Raw genomic sequence first — 20,128 nt, forward strand, 5'->3', positions numbered from 1 at the left:
ATATATATATATATATATACACACACCTACACACACATACATATACACTAGTTATAACAGCCTTCTCATTAAACTACAAGAGTAGTTAATAAACGGGACTTTGTGTCTTTCAGATCACACAGCACAAGAATGGCCATACTGCCGCAGACCAAAGGATTAAGAGACTCCCAAATTCATAGAATTGTAGAATCATAGAATCGGTAAGGTTGGCAGGGACCTCTGGAGATCATCTAGTCCAACCCCCCTGCTCAGCAGGGTCACCTAGAGCATGGTAGACAGGGCTGCATCCAGGCGGGCCTTGAAGATCTCCAGAGAAGGAGACTCCACCACCTCTCTGGAAATTGGCCAGAAGTAACTATCTGGGGAAAAGTAAGGGCATGGTAAGTGCAAATGCAGATTTCCTCAGATAATCTCCCGGCCTCCAACTATTTTCCATGCAGCTAATTCCCTAAACTTGGCTGGTTTTCTGTGCTTAGCAATTCATAATAGATTTTTCATCCAGGTATCTGTACAGACTTTTCTTGAACCCACACAAATTTCCCGCATTCAAAGAATCTTTTGGCAATTTGTTCCTCAGGTATACAAGCTAAAGAAATAAAACCTACTTCTGATCTCTAGTTTTGAACCCGGATCCTACTAGTTTCATTCGATGCCTTTTAGTTCCTTTACTGGAAATATCCACAGCGTTCAAGATACGGATGAATCGTGCACTTACACAGGGCTATAATAATGTTCTTTGTTGAATTCTCTGTTCTTTTTCTATTAATTCCTAACATTTAATATGTTCCAGTAATAACTTCCTGAGCAATAAACTGACATTTTCAAGGAACTTTATGTGTCATAAACCCAGAAATTCACTCTTCGCTGGTAAAGCTCAGTCCACAGCCCATCCTTTTATATGTGAAGACAGGCATGTTCTTCCTCATGACTTTCCCCATGGTTTATCACTACATCATTCATCAAGATTAATTTAATTTGTCATTTGATTGCTTAGTTACTCAGTTGCATAAGATCCTTTTGTAATTCTTCATAGTCTTCCTTTGTCTCACTAGGCTGCATAATGAACTTTTCATCAGAAAACTTTCTCATCTTGCTCTCAACTGTTTTGCAAGTCATACATTGAACACCACAGGCTCAGAACATAACCATGTGGAACTCTATTACCTATTCTCTAAGTTAGATCCTTTTAGACACTTGAAACCATTTAAAATCTGTAAAAGGCTGGAGCTTTCCACCCCACAAGAACAGCAGCTTAAGTTATATTCCCTTCCTTTCTTTCTAGTATGCATCCAACAGCCTTCACATTACACCGATATGGGGCCTAGGGTAAGAAGTACTTAGCTCCTATCATAACACGAGTAATATCTGTTATTCTTTGTATAATCTACCAGGGCTTTGAATGGAACTTATTTCACAGGAAACATAACATAAGCCACAGATTAAAATCTTCACAGTCCATGAAAAGATACATCAGAGAAAGAGGACACTCATTAGAAGACCCTGGTCCAGGCTACTGGATCTGGAGTACTCATGGTCTGAGCACAGAGCTGTTTTTACAATCTTAAGGCTTTCATGAAAGGGGTAAAAAAAGTATTCAACCAAACCTTAAACACATTCTCAAATGGTCAAATGATTTATCTCTAGCACAATGGGTTTTATCAATCACAAGATATCAAGTTCTAAAATAAATCAGGCATCAAAAATGTAACTTTACATTGGCCTATGAAGATCCCACAGGGAGTCCTATTCAAGTCAGTCATACTGCTGTTATAGTAGTGGTTATATAAACTTGCCCTCAGTTAACATATTATTATTCTTTTCTTTCCCCCTCATACTTTTGCAAGCAAACCTAGAACAGTAAGGGAGCCTAGCAGTAGAGAATGACTGATGCAAGAACAATAGAAAACAGTAGAAATATTGGAAATATCTATTTTCACTAATTCCAGTAGAGTGGTGGCAGAGAAGAGGAGTGTGTGGAAAGCTGATAATTTAGTTCATAGAGAGATCACAGGTGTATATGCTTTTGCATACATTTTTATTTATTTATTTATTTATTAGTGTTCATATGCAAAGAAGTCAGATTTTCAGTCAGTGATCAACAATCTTAACTACACTTACGTCAATAGAAACTCCACATAACCTCACATTAGAGCATCTCCTCCGCGTATCGTGGAACAGTTTCTGCTGGATTACACCGGTGTTTCTTACTGAGCAAACAGTTCAGACTCATTTGCCATTTTTCCACCTGGTTAAATCAACATGTTTTAGTCAATAAAAGAGCGGCCCTTCACGTGGTAGGGCCATGGCTCTTGTTACCTTCTGCTGTTGTTGCTCTCTCCTCTTCTGTATAACATCTCTGTCTACGTAACGAAGCAAACGGGAGGAGGACAGGTTACATGTGCTCCATAGCACATAGAAACAGATATTCCTTACTCCCTTTTGTTCAGAATGGCTACACCGAGTACTTGAGAAACGCTGTCAGGAGTTCACAGGCTGTGAAGCCGAGAAGCAGGCAGCGCGCGTCAGCGACCCGCAGCGCGCTCCTTACGGCCCCGCTGAGCGAGGAGCTTCGCCCGGCCCGCGGCGCGACGCACGCCGGCACTCGACTCCGCGCCTCCGGCCCCTGCCCGGAGCGAGCCGCTTCGGGTCGCGGCGGCTCCTTCAGCCGGACGCAACGCAGGGCTCTCCGCGGACTACGCGGCGCCCCGTACCGCGCTCCGAGGGGCCACGGGGGCTGCTGCCCCCAGACGACGGGCTTACACTTGACTCTCCTGATTGCTCGCCCATGCAGCAGAAGACAGGCTGTTACCCACGGATGTGTGTGTGCGGGTATGGAGGCTGCCCCGGCTTTCCCTGCAAAATTAAACGAGTTCAGTACCGAGGGCTCCCCACGGAAAGTTTAAAATAATTCAGTCAGGCCTGACCTACTTCATACATTCAACACAGCCACATAAGACGTGCTGGAATGAACTTCAAGCAGTTTTACTGAATGGGAAGGGGAACTTTGATCCAAGACTACTGGCAGCAATTGCAAACACTGATGCGGCTATTGTGGAGAGATAGAATGACTTCAAATTTCTGTCTGTGAATTACGAGGTATTCTGAGACCCTAAAACTGCCTCCAATCAGTGCAACACTCAAATATCCTTACAGCAGTGCAGCATGTTCTTGTTTAAAAGCACGTTTAGTGAAAATGAATTTAAGAAATTATTTGGCGTCAAGTAGTTCACAATGATTCATTGTTGAAGAGAAAATAAAAACACACACACACAAGCTAAGTGGAAGAGTGTTTTAAAAAATAACATACATCAAACAAGCATGTCTGAAACATGTTTAAGCGTGATCAAAGGGAAACAAAGCCACAGTATAAACATGATCAAAATAAAATTACATCCAAAACCACTTCTCTGATCTTGCAGCCAATGTGAGCAGACTAAAAATAATTAAAAAAGAAAACCCTTAAGATTTTGATTTAAAACAATAAGCACCAAGAAGCAAATTATTAAAGCACACACCTTCCTCAGTCTCCTTTTTCCAATCGTCTTCACCGTGGAGCTATTTCTCAGCTCCCACACGACACCTTTCTAGCGCCACTTTTTGTCTGCCCTTTTGCAATTACCAGTTCTGCAGACATTTCATTGGCAGCAGCCCATTAAACTGTCCTTCATGAGAAATCTGGCTCTTTATGAAAACGACACCTTGGTCCAGCTGCCTCTATGATTTATACACCATTGTTTGCTTAGTTAAGTAATGGAAACATGTTTTGCTTGTCTCAGCACTTCAAGTTCAGAAAAAAAGCTAAGGAAAATCGATCTGCATTTGTTCTTTTACAAATGTTATTCTTCAGCAGTAACGATCACATGCACACACACACACACAACAATAGCAAGAAACGATAAAAGTCAGAAATTGGATTTTTAACTGAACTGCATTAGCATTTTAATGAAGATATATAAACTAGATGGCACAGAAATTACCCTTAGCTGTCAAGACTGAATAAGCTGAAGGAACAGGAGCTAGGGTCATCTTTTCACTGTTTCATAGAAGTAAAGGGGCATTTCTCTCAGGAACTGTTTTGTAAAGAACTTCAACTGGATGCCCCTATTATTGTATATTTACAGTCAAAATGACTAATTTACAAGCTCACAGCAAGAAAATTCTGGGAAACTGTAGGGAAATTTTACGCTCAGTAAAATTGCAATTACTATAATTTAATGAAAATTACTGGAGGGCAACTAGGGCCCTGAGGAGGTAACAGGACTAGGGAATCTTAAATAAAAAATTCAACAATAACAAAAATAGCTACTCTGACTTCATAAATACATACAGTGCCTGTCCACTGAGACCCAACATCATCAAAGAAGAAAGCACTGTCCTCAGAAAATATGGACTTGAAATCATAGATAGCTCTGTTCCCCACGGAGAGGAAGACTCACAGCACCAGTCCCAAACGTGCACAGCAAAGCTGTAAGCCATTGCGGCTTTCGGGAAGGTCACCAGAGGACAAAGTTTTTAATATATGATGAGAAAGCTTTGCTTTGTGCTTTTAAACACTCCACTGTAGTTTACAGAATGCCAAAGCTTTTAATGGTGTTTTTCTGAAGTCCCGTCATTTTAATTCTTCGACTTACGTAAGTCTATTGTTGCCAATAAGTCAAGCAGACATAATGGACCTCATGGATTCACAGTTCACAGTTAAGCTCCTCAACCACACCGATGGCATCAAACCACCTCCTAAAAGGTGTCTCTCAAGGAAGACTCTTTGCACAGAGTGGCTGTTATGGAACTAATGTGAGGATTTTGTGGTAACTTGCTTTCAGTTGCTGATGCAGCAGGTAGGATCAGGGACAGACCACAGAGTACAGAGATGTGGTTTAGGAACAGTGTTTTCAAAGCCATGAGTAGGAAGAGATGAGCGTGTGGTACCCAGTCCACATATGATTGAGAGGCTAGTATGCATCACAAGTTAAGATGCACTATAGTGTGTCATCAGTGCTACAATAGAAAATTCTTATTATAAAAAAAGTTTTAAAGACTGAGGATACTTGCAAATCAATACATTAAAAATCACATAGAATAGAATGATGTTGAGGAACAGTGATCTTAAAATACTATGTTAGCTATGATAGTTTCTGCTCTCCTTCTCCTTAAAGTCTCTTTTTTTCTCTCTCTCTCCAAAGACTATTGAAGGTGATTTTGGTGACACAGTCAGATTATAATTACAAACTAATAATTTTCAGGTTTATCTAACCTTTCTTGCAAATTAATTGCATATATAGTCTTAATTTCTTTCTGATTTAAAACACTGTATAATTAAAACAAACAAACAAGAAAACAAGCAAAAAATCCTTCCTCTCTGAAGAAGTTGGTTGCTCTGTTTCAATAGAGAGTTATCTGAATTTTACTGTGAGGTAAAGAGATTATAGACTTTCAAGGATGGAAGGTGTTGAAAATGATGCCAATATATCACTTTTCCATCATTTCAATACATGGACTCAGCAACAACATAACAAGGAAAAAAATATAATGCTATAAAACTGTAATAAAAATGCATAATGCTTTTTCACATCTAAATTCTTCTGCATCTCAAAACTACTGACATTTGTACAGCAACAGGTATCTAATCATTCTGGCTTTTTTTAGTACTTTGACTATTTATATCAGCTATGGATCATTCTCAGTGCAAGAGACTTTAAAACTGTACTAAGTGATTAGTGAATTAGAATTTTATATCTGGGGAAAAAATAGGCAAAGAAAAACTTAATTCTGAGTGTTAGTATACTAAGGCATATGGGTTCCACTCTGGATGAAAAGATATAAAGAGAATGTAATAACTTCATAGGTCAAGATTGCTCAGACAAAATAGGTAACTGTTCTACTGGGTGCATCTCCAGAATAGCCAGGTTTCCCATTAAAAAAAAAAAAAAAAGTGAGAAAAGTTGAGGGAAAGGAAAGGCAACACTAGAAGCTCCTTCGAGAAGTGCTGGAAGTGGAGCTTACTGCTGTGCTGGTTCTTGCCCCATTTTCTGTGGCTAGGGGCACTGGGGATCTGATTCGCACTAACACTCAAGGCCCTTTTCACCGGTGAGGTAGTATTAAATGATCTTAAGGAGAACATAACTTCCATTTACGGTACTTAACACTGCTAAAGTAGTGTAAATAAGGCTCTGAGTACCAGCCAAGGCTTAAGTCTCCAGGCAGTTCCACTACACTAAAATCTTTCTCCTCCTCTGCCTTGGAGGCACAAACCATCATGGGTATTTCTTCTGAGTAACATTTTAGCACACACAGGAAGGAGAAAGAAGAACATGTTGATCTGTGATGCAATTATCAGTTTCTGAAGCCTTTGTTCTAAAGAGACAACAATAGTTTTGATTCCCTGTAATGACTAATTATATGGTGAAGAAAAGTGAATACAAAAGTTCAGTAAAATTATAGCTTCATTCTCAATGTAAATTAGATTTCTCACAAAACAATGCTTATGATCTACCCACCTGATTTAATTTAAAAGAGGTGATTATTATCTCTTTACAGAACAACAACCAAATTTAACACCTCTTTTCTGTTGCTGACTATAGTTTGAGGTGTTGCGTATCTATCAACACTGTTAATTTTAAATGGATCCATTCATCCTTTAAAGAAAATTGTTGGACAACTGAGATGTCTAGAGTCCTCCACAGAAGAGCAAAGAAGTATTGCAGCATATTCTCTCTAATGCGGAAAATGTTAATCTCAGGTTTCTGTATTTCTTAATCTCTCTGCAGAAAAAGCTAGCAAGACCTCCAGCTAAGAGCCTACTTCTTTCTCAGTCAGTTGGAAATTAAAATATGGAAAACCTGTGCCTTAACAGCGTAACCTACGTCTTCAGAGCTCTGGACTAGCGATGAAAAACAAATGCCACAATCTGCATGTTAAACAGTGATGTATTGGAGGAGGAAGCGAAGCACGGAGACCCTGAAGATGAAAGGATTTTGGGTGTTACACACTTTTGGCAGTCAGATTCATGTTATGGGCCTGCCTTTGGTAAGTTCTGAAAATCTGCAGGTTGAGTAGACACCTGTGGAGATGCCCAAGAAGTCTGTGTCCAAACAGCATCAAGTTAGATGACCAAAAACTTGAAGACTACACTGTTACTCTCCACTAATGTGATTTTTCTCAAATCTTCTAAAACATTGAGAGAGGTGTAATTAAGTCTTTCCGGAACTTTTTCCTCTTAGGAATTGGGAAGGAATTGGAAATTAAATAAAGGGTATAAGAAAGAGTCCTGATGGCAGAAAGAGCATGCTGCAGCAACATCATCATCTAAACACCCGAGGTAGTGTGTTGCAGGAGACACGTTCTGGCCCGGTTCAAGCTCAGTGTGACAAATAGTTGGGGATTAACAAGGTGAACACATTTCACTGAAGGGAAAGTGGGACAGCTATCAGCAACACAACCGGCAAAAGCATGAAACCCTAAACTGAACAACAGCAGCCTGACAAGTATGTCTTCAATCTCCATGCATCTCCTGAGACCCAGACACTTAAGACTGCTCAGTCAGCCCCAAGCAGTGGAGCATGCCTGTCCCCAGCAGGACCATTCACCATACACACATTAAATTTTCTTTTACCATTGTCAACAAGTACGGCCTTTGTGTCAAAAATCACCTATTTCTGAAACAGGGAGAAAACATCCAAATTCCGTACCTCATAGCAATACTGCCAGCTTTAGTTTGAAGAGTGTGGAAGGTGTTATGTGGCTGTGAAAACAAACCTCTCCAAAATGTTACAACAAAAAATGGGACAGGACTCTGCCATCACCTCACTTCTTAGTGAGTGATGATCATTCATGAGGAAAGGATCATCAGTATGAGCCAGCCTGAGAGCACAGATACAGCAAAGAACGCTCCTGTCACAATTTCCTTACCCAGCCAATCTCCTGTAATTTAATTTCTTCTTTAAATCCTTTGGATTTGGCCACAAAACTGAAGTCATTTCGTCAAACTACGAGAATAGTTTTGCTGTTATAATTAACTTTTACAGCTACTTTAAAGCAACTTGACACAGAATCCATTAAAGTAAGAGTAATGAATGATGACAGCAAAGAGTGGAAAAAAAGCACTGGCTGAATGATTGTTTTTAATTGATCTGTCAGGGTAGCACAACAACACAAAATGCAGTAAGGCACCTCTAAGTGGAAGCAAAAGCCCTTGGTACAACGCTGGGTATTCGGTGTGATAACATCAGTTATGACAACCTCTTTCAGTGGTCATGTGGGTATAACAGGCAATTCCAACTTAATTTAATTTCCGTCAACTATAAGAAAGTAACAGGATTTGTACCCAGTTTAAATAATTTACTTATTTATTAATTATATGAAACATTAGTTCTGCTAATAAAAAAGAAAAAAAAATAACAGAGGTGTGATTAAAACCAGAGAGAAAAGTCTTAGAAAGTTATCTAGTGCACTGCTCTTGTTGGAAAGTTCTGCAAACTGTGCTTAATTGATGTGTACTTTTATTCTATATACACAAAACCTCCTTTTTTTGTCTTCACTGATAGCACTTCAGAAATATTTGACATAATTACCTCAACTTTTAGGAGTGGAAACTTCCTTGGTATAGCACTGTATCGGCACCTGAAAATAGGGCATTTTAGTGCTATTTAAAATCAGTGATGGAGGAATTTGCAACATGGCTATGCATGCTTGTGATAGACAAATAATAGAGAGCATTAAAGTTACCAAAAGCATTTAAATAGTAATAAGTGGATGAAATTAAGAAAATAATAGAAATGTAGAAAAAAAAATACAGATCCTGTAATGAACCGGAAGAAACAGAACAGTTTTTTTAACGAATGCTTTCTACCAACAGAAGCCTATCAGAAGAAAAAAAAATGAAAAGTATGTCAAATATGTAACAGACTTGAGCACTAAATATGACAATCTATTTACATGATCCCATGAAAAAAATCAGAAGACTCACTAGCCCATGTAAAATATCTCATACAGAGGTTTTGCACCTTCCTCTCTCACAGAGCTTTCTACGCCTTTAGTGGAAGCTTCTTCGGAGAGACAGAAGAATACGAAATGGGGACCAAAGGGGTGGGTTAGGGCACAGAGCTGTGCTCTGTGGTTGCTAGGTTTTGCAGCATGTCAGGTGCTATCATAGAGCTTAGGAAATATAAAATACGCACACACACACAAAATAACACCCTGCTTTTATGGTTTGGAAATTACCAGAATACTATTAAGACTTAAAACATATATAAGATCTAGATAGTGCCAATCTTACCTACTGGGCCTATCATTGCAATACATAGGAATCATTGGCATACACTTAAGCATACTGGTAGATCTGAACTAGACTAGACTTCCTTTTTTTTTAAAAAAAAAAACATATTGGTGCTTCTTGGTTTTTTTCTAAGATGCTCACGTGGGTGTATATCCCTGCGTACATGTTTGTATTGGAAATATCAGAGCACAAACTGCTGTTTTTAAAATACGCTAGCTTAGTTCCACACCAATTTTACAGCTTGTCAATCAGATGTTTCTGTACTTGTGATCTATCTTATTATCAGAAGTAACTGAAAACGTGAAAAATCAAGATTCCTGATTTTGACAAAAAGGCAGTTCCTTTAGTCTTCTGCAGTACACCTTATGCATCACTGATTATGCTATTATTTGCTTCCTTTCCCAAGTATGTACATTGCATGTCTATGCATAAAGTGATTAAAAGAAATATTGTCTGCTTCACAACATGCTACATCTGCCTGCTGTTCAAATTATCCAGACTTTAAAACTTGCTGTTTTGTACTGTATAAACCATAAAGCTTAAGTTCTTTTTTTTCCCATGTCTTTTATACCTTCCTTCCCTCTTAAAATGCTTGCAAGGAATTGCCAGTCCCCAACCCTGAAAAGGTATATATATATATATATGTATGTGTTGTGTGCATATGTATATATACGTGTGTATATACATATATACACACACGCACACCACACACTCATATATATTTACATATATATATGAGAGAGAGAGAGGTGTATGTGTGTGTGTGTATATATATATATATATATATATATTTTCTACCTGATTGCAACTGGTTTTATCTCCAAGAAATATCCTTAGTAAACCCAACACTTGGTATTTCCCTACTAAAGCTACTTTGCTACTGCTTCCTAGGAAGGTCTAGGGTTTGAGCAGCTCAGTACACAGTTTTTCTTTGCACAAAGAGTTCCCTTTGCACAAACATTTCATTTCCGCAGAGGGCAAAGCTTAATTTCATTGATATCAGTGGAACTATTTCTAGTATGTATAAAAGGATTTGAGTTTTGCTCAAATAGTAGTAAAGGGATCAATAAATGCCAGCTCTGAGATCAGATTCACTGGCCGTGTACTGTCACTGAATGCTCTCTAACATTTCAAAAGAGCTGTTGAATGAATGTGCAGTCCTTAAAACAACTTTTCTTCTGCTTTTCTGAGCAATGACTTGAAAAAGAGCTCTGTCTCTGAAAGTTTGCTCGTTTTTCCCTATACCAACTCATTTAATAACATATTCCTATAAATCCTGCTGCTTGAATAGGTACGTCAGCTTGAAGTTTGATGTTGATGTTGAGGTTACCCTCAACAGCCTTTTGGATAATGAAACTGTTTGAGACCATTACTGCTTCTGAGATTCTTAAAAGCACTGCTACCATATTTCAGTAATACAGCCACTTATCTGCACAGTATCACTTCGCTGCTTCTGAGTGTCAGCTATTAGGTGGTGAATATATGCTGCTTTGATGTTTATTAAAAGTTACCAAAAAATCTACTTCTTTTACTGTAGCGTGTACAAAACCACCTTGCAGTCTATCTACGTGTTTATTAGCAAATCAAGTCTAACAGCCAGCTTTTCTGCGTGGGTGAACTGATTTAGGCCCATGCAATCCAGTGGTAGAGCAAGGGATGGGATACACTTGACACCACTCTGAGAACCTAAAAGCTGCAGCCTGAGCTAAGTAACAGAGGCTGCTCTTAAGATTAATGAGGAAAGTATGAACTGCTTTAAAAATGCAGCAAAATGAGATATATTCAGGATCTATTGCTGTGTCAAAGCTTAAAAATATCAACTGAGGATCCCACTTCTAACTTTTCTTTTTTCCATGCTCTGCTTGTCATATCTGAAAACCGTAATTCTTTTAATAGGGTATCTGGGGGCTTCTGTTTTATTTTCTCTGTTACATAGTCAAGTAAGCGGTCTTTACAAGTGAAAAACAAGTTTCCATTTGTCTCTCCCATTTGTTCCTCCCTGTCCTTTCTCTTCCTTACATCACCATCATGAATAAAGTTCTATGGGCTAAATAACGCTGCAGGTGCCATCTGTCTCACCCATTTGTCTTGCAGCTGTGGTTTGGTGCAACCTGGGAAGAAATCCATTGGAGAGGCTCAAGAGGAGCTAGGACCAAATCTCTCCTGGATATGCTGGGTTTGCAGAATCAAAAGAACCACAAACACTTGTAACAAATAAAATTCTGAAGAGGAAGCAAATTGATCTCTAGGAGAATTTGGTACCAGACTCAAAATACAGTTCTGTAATTAAACTTTCCTTTAAAATAAATAAATAATAAAAATAGTTCTACATATTTATTCATTAGACTAGGTTTAGGTGTTTTCCTTCCTCCTCTGTAGAAAGGTGGCCTACTGTTACAGTGATGAAAGGTCTTCAAGATGTAAGATTTGATACATCATAGTATTTTAGAAATAAGAAAACCATAAAATTGACAAGGAATTAATTAATAAGGCATAATTTAACTAAAACAAATAATCTATCTACATTTCTTGAGCTTGCATAATCTTTGTGCCTATCTGGTAACACAGTAATGAAAAATGAATAGTTCTGCTCTAATATATGCTCTAACCATAACTCTGTTAAACACAGAAAAAGTAGGAATATATGCTTAAGAATAGACCTTAATATTATATTTGCTATCCTGTGCTCTTGAATTATGTGAATGTGTTATCTGTGGTTTAAATACATTGATATTTCCATTTTGTTGTAAAAATAGGCTTATAATACAAGACAGTATTTAGCAATCTAGTACCAGCCATCAGTTTGATATCAGCCGTGACATTATTTAATTTTCAGAATCACAGAGGTTAAAGCTCACTGAACTATAAACAGTTGGAAACATGGAGTGTAATCCCAAGGCACAGCTCTGCACAAGCTGTAATTTAAATCACATTGCATGCTAAGCTGAAAAGGCAGTGCAGGTCCCAGAGGGCATGAATAAATCTGCAGTCACTGATTTGCCACACACATTTGTGTTGGGATTCTGTAACTGTGCAAATGTGATGTCTTCCTTTAGTGCAGAGGACCTGTCATCTACTGAGATTTGTAATTAAATAACCCAAAGAACAAAAGCAATTACTTGGCCTTACAAGCATACAGACTGGAGTTTTCACAATTCCATGAACAAAGAGAAGAGGAAGTTATGGAGACAGCGGGAAAGGGAGGGCCTGAATCTACAGAATAATTCAGCTGTGTCTACCACTAACTGCAATTTTAATGCGCAGACCAGGTACTCAAGATACCTGGTTAACTTTGAACTAACAATTACTTCATCACAAGCTTCACTCTGGAGTGATATTTGCCCATGTAAGGAGCCAATTACGGTTCCAACTGGCGAGGTGCCACATCAGGTGCCTGCTTTGAGCAATCAGTTGTGGTAATTGCAGGCAACACTGAATGCCTTTTGGGGCAAGCAATTCACAGCTCAGGAATGTTAGTACAAAGGGGGCGTGAGGTTCAGCTCATTACAAAGAACAAATCACAAAGTTTCAGCAGGTTGAAAAATAACAGCTGTAGTTTTATGGAAGGGGGGGAGAGAAGTAGGAAGAGGCTAAGGGCCTGTGCCTGTGCCTGTGCCTGTGCCTGTGCCTGTGCCTGTGCCTGTGCCTGTGCCTGTGCCTGTGCCTGTGCCTGTGCCTGTGCCTGTGCCCCACCATCATTAGCTCTGCTGGATGTGCTGGCCAGTTGGTTACATGATGGAGTGGTGGCTATGTGGTTGTGCAGCCCTTCCTAGTCCCAGCTCCGCTGCTCTGTCCTCCCCATTTCCCAAGTTGGGTCGGATATTCTGATCCAGGTGAACAAAGCTTCTCCGTAAATCAGTTTAGTCATTAGTTCAAGAGAAAACCACAGCAACTGCCCATGATCATGGTTTCCTCCATATTTGCTAGCATTTCCTTCTCTTTTATTTGACATATTGGTAAAACAATAGGAGAAAAAAAAGAAAAAGATTTTCATAGAGGTTGCTTGATGTGAAGGAAATATTAAAAGGGCATATAACGAACTAATGCATTATAATCATACAATCATATAATGAATTATATATCATATAATGAACTCATTAATAATGCTAAATTCCCTAAATGGAAGTTAAAGAGCAGATTTATATATAAAAAGTAGTTACTGAAGAATAAAACACATTGTTAACATATTTACAAAACAGCATATTATTAAAGAAAAGAGCCAAGCACTGCAGCGAGCAGAAACCACCAGGTCTTTCTTGACTGCAGTTATGATATTCTGGCTCTTCATCAGCTGGTCCATGCAATCTTTTAGTATCTATATGATAAGACATTTTTGTCTCTCTGCCTGAACAACAAGTTTTAGCTGATCTGTCTATTTGAAATGGTTGATTTCTGCCATGCTGGCCTGTGAGATGCGGCACCAGCACTATTTAGAAGAAGGAACCTGTCCAAACTCAAACGCTAGGGGTGATAAATGGGAGGCTTGGACTGCATCCTTAGAGATAAATGATATGTGTGTGTGGCAGGATGGGGGTGGAACTGATAAATTCCCTGAAATCTGCAGGCCCTTAGAAACAGGGTTGAAGCTCAGAAACTGTCTCTAATATTCTTTAGAAGCACAGTCACTGATGCCCTGCATGACTGTACAAAAGGAAACTTTTTAAAACAAAACCAGCTCATTTCTCCTTTTAGTAGAGACTAAAACATCGCCAAACACTTTGTGGCCAAAGCTGTGAATTTCATTAAACTCAATGAAACTCGCTTAGCACTCTCCATTTTTGTGCAGCTGAAACCACACGTTCTCGACACCCCCTCCCCGCGGCCAGCGTGCTCTAGTCACATCACACTTAACCTTTGCCTCAGCTTCTCAAAAAAGAATTCGTTTCACCCTATTCACGGCTTCAACCGTTTGGCAAACTGCACTCGAGCGCCTTTATATTGAACACACTAATCTGATTGTTTTTCCACTCTACAAACTTTGGGTCAACAATCAAGCTGCTGCCAGAAACTAATTAATTTGCAAACAGGCCCCATTTTCACAGGGGGAGAGCTTTTGAAACCTGTGTCAGCAGAGCTGGTCACACCATGGGGACATGCATTGTCATGGCATCTACTCTCCTAGGTAATTCTCCTCACTGATTTTTCACCATACGCATGAACTCGAATTACCCAGTCAATGGTAAATCTCTATCGAATGCCTACCAAAACTCTGGATGTAGTGGCCTGAGAAGAGGAAATAGGTATTGATGGGGTCAACACTAATTAAACTGATGGCTAGAGCAGAAGGGGAAAAAACATAAGAATATATATAAAAAAAAGGAAAAAAAAATCAGAGGTATGTCATATCCCAAGGACGAGGGCTGTAACAGATTCACTCTTGCTTTGTTTAAATCAATTAGTATTCTGCTATGTGACTCCCAAGAAGCAGATTTCTTTCTAACTTTTCAAGAAAGTTGGTTAGTCACTTTTGCTAATAGGAAATGTGGCACTATTTGTTGCCTAAAAATGATATTTTCCAAGCATCAGAGCTGTGATGGCTCAGAGAGATCTTAAAGATGACAGTAAACCCACTTGAATTTGGGAGGCTTATATATACAGGCCTACAATAATGCCTTTGGCATCCTGCCACCTAAATCCGAACTCTCCTTTTTCTTAAGCTGATTTAGATCTTTGTAAAAATAATAATTACAAAGAAAACCACGTTGTGTAATTTAAACTGGGGCCTGCATCAAGAGCAAAGAAAAGTGCAGTCTTAGAACTTTATCATTACACCTGTCTTGGACAAATTATTATTATTTTTCTTTCTGTTGAAATTAATCTCCAGGGTAAAAATTTAACTAAACTTTCCTGACTATGAATAATGAATATGGGCAGCCTGTGTGTTTATATTTATATAGATAGATAGATAGATAGATACAGTCCTTTCAATCATATATTAACTGAAAGTAATACACAAAGCTTCCTGTTAGAGATCATTGGTATAGTTACCAAGCTTCAGTTAGATACTGAGTTTGTCAACCTTTCTTATGTCAAACAGACCATTAAAATTGCCTATTGCCAAACTTCACAAATTATCCATTGAAATAAATACATTAAAAAAAAAGGAAAAAAAAGAAACCCCTCCTTGTAAGGAGGAAAAAAAAAATAAAGTGCCTTCCAGAGGACATACAGTGGGACTAGGGGTAATCAGACAGTTACTGGTGTTTATTTATCAGTGTGAGAGGGGCACAGAGCTGCAGAATGGTCCGTAGGACCCTTGCTGCACACTCATGCAGGTCAGTATTTCACAGCTCCTGCTGCCTGAGGTTGCAGATGAGACCAACTGGTGCTCCTACGGTTACGTCCATAGTGAGCAACTCACTTGGGTCATTGAAACTCTGTTCTGACCGGCTGAGCGAGATCACCCAATTCGCCCCGCAGAGTCAGGTATACTGATTTATCCACCTTTAGAGCCAGAGCACATTCTGGCTCATTCTTCCAATTTTCTCCCCCAAAAAATCAGACCATGGGTGAAGGAAATGGGCACTCACTTGGGTCTCACCTTGATGAAAGGCTCCCAGCAATTACCGGTTACCCACCTAGATCTTAAAACTGGCAATTCCTTCCAGGTTCTTCAGTTTAGACAGAGCATTTGCACTTACCTGTTTGGGCCTGGGTCACATCCCACTGTGGTTGTCCTGAGAGCTACGAACTTCTTTCCTAAGACTGTACTCCATGTAGCAGTTTCCAGAGGAACTGGTGCATAAAGTATTGAACTCCAAGCTCTCGCATTGCTTTTAATCATACGTACATACTCTGCAAAGTGGATGAGTCACAGCACACACTACAGCAAAGCATGGCTTCCAGTCTGCACCCCCACCTCTCATGTTCAGGTCTGGAGAATAAGGCTGACCAAGCTATAACCCATGTATGAGTGCAAGGGTAACCAGTTAACCATGTGATCTCTCTCTGTGTGTACATAAATATATATATATGCATATGTATGTATGTGTATTTATATATATTTATGTATACATCCTAAGTCAGGTGTTCCTGAACTAATTTGTATCACAAATTCCTCAGGTGTATTGTGGCTCTAACTCAGACCAATACGTCTACTGATGCAAGTCTTTTTGCTCCAGGTAGTATTCTCTGGACTCAGAAAGTCCTCAAAAGATGTGCTCAAACCAGGGAAATGTCCTCTTCTGTTTTTACCTTCCTGTTCCTCCCCCCCCACACACACTTGAGCTTCAAAAGTCATACTTTTTCTACTTTTAGCAATATTTCACACCTAAACACAACAAAGACCTCATCTATAGTACTTAAATTTCATGAAGAAAATGACTCAGTCCTATACTATTAAGACTAGAAAGAAAGGAAAAAAAAAAAAAAAAAAAAAAAAAACAAAAGATCTAATTACTAGAAAGACTTAAAATAACTTCACTTAGTGATCTTGGAGATGGTAAATTTTCTGTTTTGCTGTTGGTGGTGGGGGCAGTGATTTTTTTTTTAACCCAATACATTCATGCTTTCCTCACATCCAGAGGAGCTGTAAAGCACCAGCACATTCTCTAATTGCTGCTTGGCCTCAGTGAGAGATTCCTCCTAGTTTGCATAAAGATCCAGGGAACAGTTATCAGACAGGATGTGTCAACTGATTCAAACACTTTAGTGCTTTCCGATCAAATGTTCAGCTAGACCTATGGCTGCCTGTACTGTATTCTCGCAGGTCAGTGGCAGTATAAACATCAAGTAATAACAGCAAAGAAGTAAATTTTTGTGTTTTCAGAAATTCTATATTTCTTCTAAGAGAAAAATAACAGAAAGGGTTGTAATGGAACATATATGGAGAAAAGATTTGTTAGATTGCAAAGAGAAAAGCAATTTAAAAATCATATTCAACATCTTGAATTTGGATCTGTAGACTTAAGGGGAAAAAAATGTAAATTGAGTTTGTATTCCATTCTGTTCAGATTATTATACCACCGTCACCATAGTTTCTGAGTACTTCTTAGCGCTGTGTTAGGTGACATTAGCATTTGTCACACATGGAATTTATCACTGTGAAATTATTTATTACTATTCTTAGAAAGGAAGCTAATGGGAATGGGGGTGGGAGGGTGTATTGAGTGAGAAATAAAACTTGCATATATGGGCATGTTTTGTTCCTACCAGGGCTGGAGCTGTTGACGCCTGTATAAGCAACGATAGCACAGTGCGAGACTTTGTTCCTCTCTGCAGGCTGCACGCTACGAGATAGCAGCTGCCTAATTTGGGTCAAGGGGGACAAATGCCTATTTTAAATGCAAGGGACTCTCACCGAGTCCCTGGCAAGGCTGATTAAATTTACCTTGGTAAATTTACAGGCATGCAGACCTGCGAGAGACTTAGTCTACTCAGTCCGGTCCCATGCTATGTCAGTCAAATGTGTTACGTACCCACACACAAAAATGTATCAAAGCTCCTCTTAAAAGTAAGATGCTGCCCGCATCGGGCAGCAATTTCTAATCTCATTCCCCTTGTGTTTTAAAACTTCTAATTTGAAGACTAGATGTATTCTTATCCAGTTCGTATCCAGTAGTTTTCATGTCCTTTATTTCAGTCGCTCTTTTTCTCACTGGGGATTTATTGTATTTATAGCCTCCACAGCCTCTTTTCTCCTGGAAGGGCTCTGCTATACCTTGTGAAACAACCTCCAGGTACCAAGAAAGTTTGGTCCTGTCTCTGCTGGCAGATCAAACACTTTGCACATCTGCTTACCTATGCTCTTTGCTGACACGTGCTTTATTTCCTTCCGTACGTATGGACTGGCAGTGTACAGGAGGTAAGCTGGAAAGCCAGAGAGGCTTTTAGGGGCACCGGAGTGGTGCAGAGGAGGGAGAAGTCAGGGGCTATGTATGAGTTTGGTGTGGCTGACCAAAGTAAAATCAAAGATTCAACGTAGCAAATGAATACATTCAGGCCTCAAGAATAGTTGGAAGAGAACAGAAGTTAATTCTTAAGCATCTTGACATACTTAGGCACTTTTATCAGAGGTGAAAAATCCTATAAACTAGCTGAAATACTATCTTGTTCTTGCCATAAGCATCTCCGCAATGCACGACTTAAATATGCAAAATTATATGTGAATGTTTTTCGGACATCCTACAATCTGTCATAAGGGGAAACAATATATGATGATGGTTGTAAAGTGCTGTACAAATATCATAAGTGGTGTATCCAGTTCATGTTTCCTGTCTTGGAGCCTGTGAAATTTAAAAAGACATTTTCTTTGTTATTGAACAGTTGCTCAGCTTCTATAATTCTCAGCTGTTTATGTACCCATAAAGCAAAGATTACCTAGGACATCAACCTCAGGAGACTAAAGATAGCTACTATCCCACTTTAAAAACTAAGCCACAGAAAATACAGTAAAATAACATTATAGAGCTGGTTTAAACCCGCAAAAAACAAGGGAATTCCAAGCCAGGCGTGGAAATCCAGCTTGACATTCCCTCTTTAGCTCCAGGTCTAGTAAAGAGGGGGAATAGCGCTGGAATTGCCTTATTTCTCTGGGGTGCAAAATAGATTCCGGTGCAAAATAGATGCAACCTTAATGCACTGCAGCTTTTGTGATTTCATTTCCTTTCAAATCTTCTGCAGTCCAACAGACTATTTTTCTTCTCTTTTGATATGTTTACAGCTATTCATTTTACAAAACATTAACAATTTATGTCCCGATCCTCTGAGTTAAGGCCAGAACCTAGGGAAGCGGTTCCCAGCTCTCCTTCCGCTCCCCCAACCTTCAGCTCGAGCGCCGGCGTTAGCGCATCGCTCGCGCGTTGCTCAGCATTTGCTTTGGTACGCTGCACTGCCATTTCTGCCTTCTCGCCTCCAGCCATGCCCTCAGCCCTTCATGAAGGCTCCTCAGGCTGCAGAGATGGGAGCGGGCGGCGTGGAGCAAACCGGCTGCTTTTGGTTCGCCGGGGAACACCCCCGGTATCAAGGGATCCTGCCCCACTCTGCTCAGGCTACTTGCTCATCTCTTTCTATTGCTGAAATAGTTCACAGAAACATGATCCCATCTACGGTTTCTTGAAATAACACTACCTTCTCACTGCTCCAAACTATAACAGGTAACTGTGCATTTAAAGGAAAAGGGTTTCACCTACATGCTGCTACCAGGACTCTGCAGAATAGATGTGCAGCATCAAAATCATTGCTATTGAAGCCAGACAGGAGATGTTTTCCCAGTTTCTAGGATTTTTTTTTCTGAGAGCTCAAATTCTTCCTTGTCCCTCACGGGGGCCAATCACAACTGTCAAAGCTTTTTGTGCAGAGAAACCCCATGCGCTTACTAGTGGAGCCAACAAATGTCAAGGGTGGGCATGCACATGGCTTGTAACAGAATACGTGGGTCAGGCTAGGCCACTGAACTGCTGCTTTTCATGTCCAAGACTACTTCCCTGAGCACCAAAATATTTTACAGTGTTTTTGCAAATGCCTCCACGTCACATCTGGCCCAGTCTGTATCAATAATTAAATATACACGGCTGCAGTGACTGATGTATGGTTCCCTGCATTCTGTCCAGCTGAATGCTCTCACTGCAAGGCTATTGAATCAGTCTCTCTTGCTTTGTTTGGCTCGGCGACTGTTCAATTATTTATACAAAATGAAAAGTCTTTAGAAGCCGTCAGGCTTCTAAAGTCTTTAAAAAGACTTAAAATGTCTTTAAAAGATGCTGGTCAGCACCTTCCTCTGGGCTGGACACAGTTCAAAGCCCTCCTCTCCCAGCAGCATTTGCCTTCTTATGCAAAGTGAAACATCTCCAACAGGTGACCCTGTGATCTCTGTTGGAGCTCTGCAATCCTGCTTAAATCTGAAAAGCTTAATCACTC

The 20,128-nt window shown here is 39.6% G+C and overlaps 1 protein-coding gene across 2 annotated transcripts in view; it reads right to left on the bottom strand.

Annotated features, from left to right (window-relative positions):
- SEMA3A (semaphorin 3A) overlaps positions 1 to 20,128 on the bottom strand; it is a 170,463-nt gene that overhangs the window by 38,139 nt on the left and 112,196 nt on the right. The window lies entirely within an intron of this gene.

The sequence above is a fragment of the Rhea americana genome, unplaced genomic scaffold, assembly GCF_003343005.1.
Source record: "Rhea americana isolate MKP2758 unplaced genomic scaffold, rheAme1 scaffold_1, whole genome shotgun sequence".
NCBI classification, from domain to species: domain Eukaryota; kingdom Metazoa; phylum Chordata; class Aves; order Rheiformes; family Rheidae; genus Rhea; species Rhea americana.